Genomic DNA, 8,679 nt, shown 5'->3' with positions numbered 1-8,679 from the left:
CTGTCATGCCGTTTTTTTCCTTCTCCCATTTAACATTAAAATGTTTTTTTTTAAAACATGTAACTTTCATTTAACTAGGCAAGTCAGTTTTAAGAACAAATTGTTATTACATTGATGGACTACCAGGGAACAGTGTTGTTCAGGGATAGGCCTTTTTGTTTTCCGTTACAACAAGGAAATGTTTGTAATGACTTTTCAAACAGTAACAGCTGAAAGAGAAGAAAAACAACATTTATTTTGATGGATGTAGTTGAATACAGTTGAAATGTTTGCAAATTAGATGCACTGAAATGAAATGAAGCAACTTCTGAAAATAAACACTCGGATTATAGTGATATGTCTGATCTCGCTAACAATGTCAAGTATAGAGCCAAGTGTGTTGATTTTTAATCCGAGTGTATCCTAACAATGACACACTTGTAGGATTATGCAAGAGAAGGTGACAACAGCAGTAATTAATGAGGTAGTCTAGACAGTGCAGCTGAGTGCACACAGGGCAGACAGAGAGGCTGAGTGCATACAGGGCAGACAGAGAAGCTGAGTGCACACAGGGCAGACAGAGAGGCTGAGTGCATACAGGGCAGACAGAGAAGCTGAGTGCACACAGGGCAGACAGAGAGGCTGAGTGCACACAGGGCAGACAGAGAAGCTGAGTGCACACAGGGCAGACAGAGAGGCTGAGTGCATACAGGGCAGACAGAGAAGCTGAGTGCACACAGGGCAGACAGAGAGGCTGAGTGCACACAGGGCAGACAGAGCAGCTGAGTGCAAACAGGGCAGACAGAGAGGCTGAGTGCACACAGGGCAGACAGCGCAGCTGAGTGCACACAGGGCAGACAGAGAGGCTGAGTGCACACAGGGCAGACAGAGAAGCTGACTGCAGGTAGGGCAGACAGAGAAGCTGAGTGCACACAGGGCAGACAGCGCAGCTGAGTGCACACAGGGCAGACAGAGAAGCTGAGTGCACACAGGGCAGACAGAGAAGCTAACTGCAGGTAGGGCAGACAGAGAAGCTGAGTGCACACAGGGCAGACAGAGAAGCTGACTGCACACAGGGCAGACAGAGAAGCTGACTGCAGGTAGGGCAGACAGAGAAGCTGAGTGCACATAGGGCAGACAGAGAAGCTAAGTGCACACAGGGCAGACAGAGAAGCTGAGTGCACACAGGGCAGACAGAGAAGCTGAGTGCACACAGGGCAGACAGAGAAGCTGAGTGCACACAGGGCAGACAGAGAGGCTGACTGCAGGTAGGGCAGACAGAGAAGCTGAGTGCACACAGGGCAGACAGAGAAGCTGAGTGCACACAGGACAGACAGAGAAGCTGAGTGCACACAGGGCAGACAGAGAAGCTGACTGCAGGTAGGGCAGACAGAGAAGCTGAGTGCACACAGGGCAGACAGAGAAGCTGACTGCAGGTAGGGCAGACAGAGAACCTGAGGGCACACAGGGCAGACAGAGAAGCTGAGTGCAGGTAGGGCAGACAGAGCAAGTGTTTGGTGGTTGCCGCCTTGTTCCTCCCCTTTATGTTAATTTATTCATACAGTGCCTTCGGAAATATTCAGACGCCTTGACTTTTTCCACATTTTGTTAGGTTATAGCCTAAAAAAATTTTAAAATTATTTACTCGTCAATCTACACACAATACCCCATAATGACAAAGCCAAAACAGGTTTTTAGATTTTTTTGCTAATTTATAAAAAAGAAAAAAAAAGAAACTATATCACATTTACATAAGAATTCAGACCCTTTACTCAGTAGTTTGTTGAAGCACGTTTAGCAGTGTTTACAGCATTGAGTCTTCTTGTATGACGCTACAAGCTTGGCACACCTGCACTTGGGGAGTTTCTCCCATTCTTCTCTGAAGATCCTCTCAAGCTCTAAGGGTGGTGCCTGGTTTCCTCCAGACGCTTGGCATTCAGGCCAAAGGGTTCAGTCTTGGTTTCATCAGACCAGAGAATCTTGTTTCTCGTGGTCTGAGAGTTTTTAGGTGCCTTTATGCAAACTCCAAGCAGGCTGTCATGTACCTTTTACTGAGGAGTAGCTTCCATCTGGCCACTCTACCATAAACGCCTGATAGGTGGTGCTACAGAGGTGGTTGTCCTTCTGGAAGGTTCTCCCATCTCCAAATAGGAACTGCGGAGATCTGTGAGAGCGACCATCGGGGTCTTGGTCACCTCCCTGACCAAGCCCCTACCCTGATTTTTCAGTTTGGCCAGGCGGCCAGCTCTAGGAAGAGTCTTGGTGGTTCCAAACTTCTTCAAGTTAAGAATGATGGAGGCCACTGTGTTCTTGCGGACCTTCAATGCTGCAGAAATGTTTTCCTACCCTTCCCCAGATCTGTCTCAACACAATCCTGTCTCGGAGCTCTACGGACAATTCCTTCGACCTCATGGCTTGGTTTTTGAAAAGGCAGAATGGACCTGGGGAGAAATTAGTAATATACCTCCCCACCACACACACACACACACACACACACACACACACACACACACACGCGCATGCGCACGCGCGCGCGCACGGCCACACACACACATACACACACACGCACACACATGCACACACACGCACACACTCAAACACGGCCACACACACACACACACACACACACACACACACACACACACACACACACACTCTCTCGCTCTCTCGCTCTCTCTCTCTCACTCACACACACACACACACACACACACACAAAGTGCTCTCAATCAACCTCCATCATGTCAGCGAGGCATGTGGGTCGAGACACAATGAAAATGGCAGTCGATGTCTTTTTACCGAACGAATGGGCAGTGTGTACTCCTATTCATGTTCGCAAAAAAGTGTTCCCAACCCCACCCCTGTAAATATACCCTTTTGGCTGCCCTCATAACATTGTCATCTCTTCATAAATTTGAATCATCGAGTCATCATCGATTTGAATCATGATTCACAATTGAAAACAGAGAGATTGTATGCTCAATAGAGTGGGATTTCTCAGTGGGTTTTTGTGATCGTGTCGCGTCGTGTTTTGTTGAAAGAGGAGCGAAGAAGGCAGAGAAGTTCAGCAGCCCAGTTGGCCCTGGAATGGCCCCTGATGTACTGTGGTTCAGTCTTTAATTTCATCTCATTATTGTTTTCACATCACTTTGGACTAAATCGGTGACAAGGCACATTTTTTCAGCCTCCTGAGGTTGAAGAGGCGCTGCTGCACCTTCTTCACCACGCTGTCTGTGTGGGTGGACCATTTCTGTTTGTCAGTGATGTGTACGCCCAGGAACTTAAAACTTTCCACCTTCTCCACTACTGTCCCATCGATGTGGATAGGTGGGTGCTCCCTCTGCTGTTTCCTGAAGTCCACGATCATCTCCTTTGTTTTGTTGACACTGAGTGTGAAGTTATTTTCCTGACACCACACTCCGAGGGCCCTCACCTCCTCCCTGTTGGTAATCAAGCCTACCACTGTAGTGTCGTCTGGAAACTTGATGAGTGAACAGGTGGGTGAACAGTGAACTTTATGGGTGAACAGGGAGTACAGGAGAGGGCTGAGAACGCACCCTTGTGGGGCCCCAGTGTTGAGGATCAACGGGGTGGAGACGTTGTTACCTACCTTCACCGTCTGGGGGCGGCCCGTCAGGAAGTCCAGGACCCAGTTGCGCAGGGCGGGGTTGAGACCCAGGGTCTCGAGCTTAATGACGAGTTTGGAGAGTACTATGGTGTTAAATGCTGAGCTGTTGTTGATGAACAGCATTGTCACATAGGTATTCCTCTTGTCCAGATGGGTTAGGGCAGTGTGCAGTGTGATTGTGATTGCATCGTCTGTGGACCTATTGGGGCAGTAAGCAAATTGGAGTGGGTCTAGGGTGTCAGGTAGGGTGGAGGTGATATGGTCCTCGACTAGCCTCTCAAAGCACTTCATGATGACGGAAGTGAGTGCTACGGGGCGATAGTCATTTAGTTCAGTTACCTTAGCTTTCTTGGGAACAGGAACAGTGGTGGCCCTCTTGAAGCATGTGGGAACAGCAGACTGGGATAAGGATTGATTGAATATGTCCGTAAACACACCAGCCAGCTGGTCTGTACATGCTCTGAGGACGCGGCTGGGGATGCCGTCTGGTCCGGCAGCCTTGCGAGGGTTAACACCTTTAAATGTTTTACTTACGTTGCCTGCAGTGAAGGAGAGCCTGCAGGTTTTGGTAGCGGGCTGGGTCAGTGGCACTGTATTGTCTTTAAAGCGAGCAAAGAAGTTGTTTAGTTTGTCTGGGAGCAAGATATCGTGGTCCGCGACGGGGCTGGTTTTTCTTTTGTAGTCCTTGACTGACTGTAGACCCTGCCACATACCTCTTGTGTCTGAGCCGTTGAATTGCGACTCTACATTTGACCCCTCTGTCTTCTTTTTCGGTCTTTGGAAATTCTAGCATATTGACAACAACAATTATTATTGATGACTAACTAGTGGATTTGCTTTTGATTCCCAGCACCACAATAGAAAGGCGAACATGCAATTAGCATTTGATTTGAAAATGTTCTTATATTCCCACATTCAGTGACACAAAATGTCCAGTAGACATTTCTATCAGGAATCAAGGTAAGACCCAAGTGCAGACTGTGTGAAGTAACAATGTCTATTGTAACCACAGGGGCAGGCAAACACAGGTCAAGGCAGGCAGGGGTTGATAATACAGAGCAGAGGCCAAGGTACAGGACGGCAGGCAGGCTCAGGGTCAGGTCAGGCAGAGGTCGGTAATCCAAAGCAGAGGCCAAGGTACAGGACGGCAGCCAGGCTCAGGGTCAGGTCAGGTCAGGCAGAGGTCGGTAATCCAGAGTAGAGGCCAAGGTACAGGATGGCAGCCAGGCTCAGGGTCAGGTCAGGTCAGGCAGAGGTCGGTAATCCAGAGCAGAGGCCAATGTACAGGACGGCAGCCAGGCTCAGGGTCAGAGATAGGCAGTGGTCAGGTGGGCGGGTACAAGGTCAGGACAGGGAAAGGTCAAAAACCAGGAGGACGAGGAAAAAGAGAGACTAGGGAAAAAAACAGGAGCTGAGACAAAACGCTAGTAGGCTTGAATAAACAAGACGAACTGGCAACAGACAGACAGAAAACACAGGAAAACATACACAGGGGATAATGGGGAAGATGAGCAACACCTTGAGGGGGTGGAGACAATCACAAAGACAGGTGAACATTTCTGACAAGGTGGCAGATTTCCACGTTGTGTGAAAAAGTAGCCATCTGAAATACATAGTAGTAATATTAATAGAGGTAGTAGTACTAGTGGTAATAGTAGTAATAGTAGTTATAGTAGTAATAGTAGGAGTAGTGGTAATAGTGGTAATAGTAGTAATAGTAGTAATACTAGTAATAGTAGTAATAGCAGTAATAGTAAGAGTAGTGGTAATAGTAGTTATAGTAGTAATAGTGGTTATAGTGGTTATAGTGGTAATAGTAGTAATAGTAGTAATAGTGGTAATAGTGGTAATAGTAGTTATAGTAGTAAAAGTAGTAATAGTGGTTATAGTGGTAATAGTAGTTATAGTAGTAAAAGTAGTAATAGTGGTAATAGTAGTTATAGTGGTTATAGTAGTAATAGTAGTAATAGTGGTAATAGTAGTAATAGTGGTTATAGTGGTAATAGTGGTAATAGTAGTAATAGTAGTAATAGTAGTTATAGTAGTAATAGTGGTAATAGTAGTAATAGTAGTAATAGTAGTAATAGTGGTAATAGTGGTAATAGTAGTTATAGTAGTAATAGTGGTAATAGTAGTTATAGTAGTAAAAGTAGTAATAGTGGTAATAGTAGTTATAGTGGTTATAGTAGTAATAGTGGTAATAGTAGTAATAGTAGTAATAGTAGTAATAGTAGTTATAGTAGTTATAGTAGTAATAATAGTAATAGTAGTTATAGTAGTAATAGTAGTAATAGTAGTAATAGTGGTAATAGTAGTTATAGCAGTAATAATAGTAATAGTGGTAATAGTAGTTATAGTGGTAATAGTAGTAATAGTGGTAATAGTAGTAATAGTAGTAATAGTAGTAATAGTAGTAATAGTAGTTATAGTAGTAATAGTGGTAATAGTAGTTATAGTAGTTATAGTAGTAATAATAGTAATAGTAGTAATAGTAGTAATAGTGGTAATAGTGGTAATAGTAGTTATAGTAGTTATTGGAAGACGGCAGTCATAGACTATCATCTTTATTTGACAGAATCAAAAGCGTTCAGTACACTGTTCCGCTATGTTCTGAATATCGATTAGTTCTGTGAGGGGGATAGTGAACGTTCTGGTAGGCGCCAGAAATGTTAAATTACTGTTAAATTCCCTTTTAATACAATGAATTAGATATGACTAAATAACAAACTGTATGCACGAGAGAGGGAGAGAGGGAGAGAGGGAGCATGGGAGAGAGGGAGAGAGGGAGAGAGGGAGCGTGAGAGAGAGGGAGAGAGGGAGCGTGAGAGAGAGGGAGCGTGAGAGAGAGGGAGAGAGGGAGCGTGAGAGAGAGGGAGATAGGTAGAGAGGGAGAGAGGGAGAGAGGGAGCGTGAGAGAGAGGGAGAGAGGCAGCGTGAGAGAGCGAGTGATGCAGACACAAAGGGAAATAGGGAGTGAGAGAGAACGAGAGAGGCACCACAGTCTAATGAGCTTACCGCAGGCCCCTGTTCTCTGACCATCCATGTAACTGCCTGGCAACCTGGTAATTGGGTCAGTCAATAGCCCCGTGCAGCTGGGAGGGTGGCTGGCTGCGGAGAGCTGAGCTGGGGAGAGCTGAGCTGGGGAGAGCTGAGCTGGGGAGTGCTGAGCTGGGGAGAGCTGAGCTGGGGAGAGCTGAGCTGGGGAGTGCTGAGCTGGGGAGTGCTGAGCTGGGGAGAGCTGAGCTGGGGAGAGCTGAGCTGGGGAGAGGTGAGCTGGGGAGAGCTGAGCTGGGGAGAGCTGAGCTGGGGAGTGCTGAGCTGGGGAGTGCTGAGCTGGGGAGAGCTGAGCTCGGGAGAGCTGAGCTGGGGAGAGCACAGCATAGCAGAGGAGTTAAGTGTCTGATGAGAGTCCTCACCATGGTGGGGAATGTGGGCGATAGGAGCAGGCAGGTGGGGAGGCAACACCAGCCTGGGCCTGGTCTGGCATCATGGAATAAGACGGTCCGTGGTTCACCCTACACCGGTCAGTGGTGTGTGGGCGAGCCACTGTGATACACCAAGCTGGGCTAAAGGGAAATCACGGGATGGAGTTCCAAAATGGTTTATTGTCTTACATTGATTTATTTTTCACTGGCTTCATGTTCATCACAACATTGTTCGACACACATCACTTCTCATATGAGAAGTGACTTGTGTCATATCATATCGAAACTTGTGAGCGTTTGTCTCATGCCATATGGGTTTGGACTAAGTGTATTGGTACAGACTTGTGAATGATAGAAGTGCATAGCTTCCATTTCATCCCCTCAAATAAATACTAATATCTGGATGCAGTGTTTATCTTTTCAATTATGTTCTTCCAGCATTTCTATTGGAATACAATCACTCTTCACAGCTGTATGGCTGGACTCTGTCCCAACGTCAAACAGCTGTATGGCTGGACTCTGTCCCAATGTCAAACAGCTGTATGGCTGGACTCTGTCCCAACGTCAAACAGCTGTATGGCTGGACTCTGTCCCAACGTCAAACAGCTGTATGGCTGGACTGTCCCAACGTCAAACAGCTGTATGACTGGACTCTGTCCCAACGTCAAACAGCTGTATGGCTGGACTCTGTACAGTCCCAATGTCAAACAGCTGTATGGCTGGACTCTGTCCAGTCCCAACGTCAAACAGCTGTATGGCTGGACTCTGTACAGTCCCAACGTCAAACAGCTGTATGGTTGGACTCTGTACAGTCCCGACGTCAAACAGCTGTATGGCTGGACTCTGTACAGTCCCAACGTCAAACAGCTGTATGGCTGGACTCTGTACAGTCCCGACGTCAAACAGCTGTATGGCTGGACTCTGTACAGTCCCAACGTCAAACAGCTGTATGGCTGGACTCTGTACAGTCCCAACGTCAAACAGCTGGAGACATTCCATATACGATCTCTGAGATCTATTATCCGGTGGCTAGACAAGGTTTCCAACCTGAAAGCAATGCAAAAAGTCAACAACACCAGCATTGAGGCTAAGAACTTAAAGGAACAGCTCTGATGGACCGGCCACGCCATCACACCATCACACCATCACACCATCAGGATGGACCGGCCACACGATCACACCATCACACCATCAGGATGGACTGGCCACACCATCACACCATCACACCATCAGGATGGACCGGCCACACCATCACACCATCAGGATGGACCGGTCACACCATCACACCATCAGGATGGACTGGCCACACTATCACACCATCAGGATGGAATGTCTCAACACCACCACACTACCACACCATCACACCATCAGAATGTCTCAACACCACCACACCATCAGAATGTCTCAACACCACCACACCACCACACCATCAGAATGTCTCAACACCACCACACCATCAGAATGTCTCAACACCACCACACCACCACACCATCAGAATGTCTCAACACCACCACACCATCAGAATGTCTCAACACCACCACACCACCACACCATCAGAATGTCTCAACACCACCACACCATCAGAATGTCTCAACACCACCACACCACCACACCATCAGAATGTCTCAACACCACCACACCATCAGAATG

Source organism: Oncorhynchus mykiss, chromosome 9 (genome assembly GCF_057628025.1).
Source record: "Oncorhynchus mykiss isolate SJ-2025 chromosome 9, ASM5762802v1, whole genome shotgun sequence".
NCBI classification, from domain to species: Eukaryota; Metazoa; Chordata; class Actinopteri; order Salmoniformes; family Salmonidae; genus Oncorhynchus; species Oncorhynchus mykiss.
The sequence above is the reverse complement of the archived record's forward strand: the minus strand, read 5'-3'. Positions refer to the sequence as shown.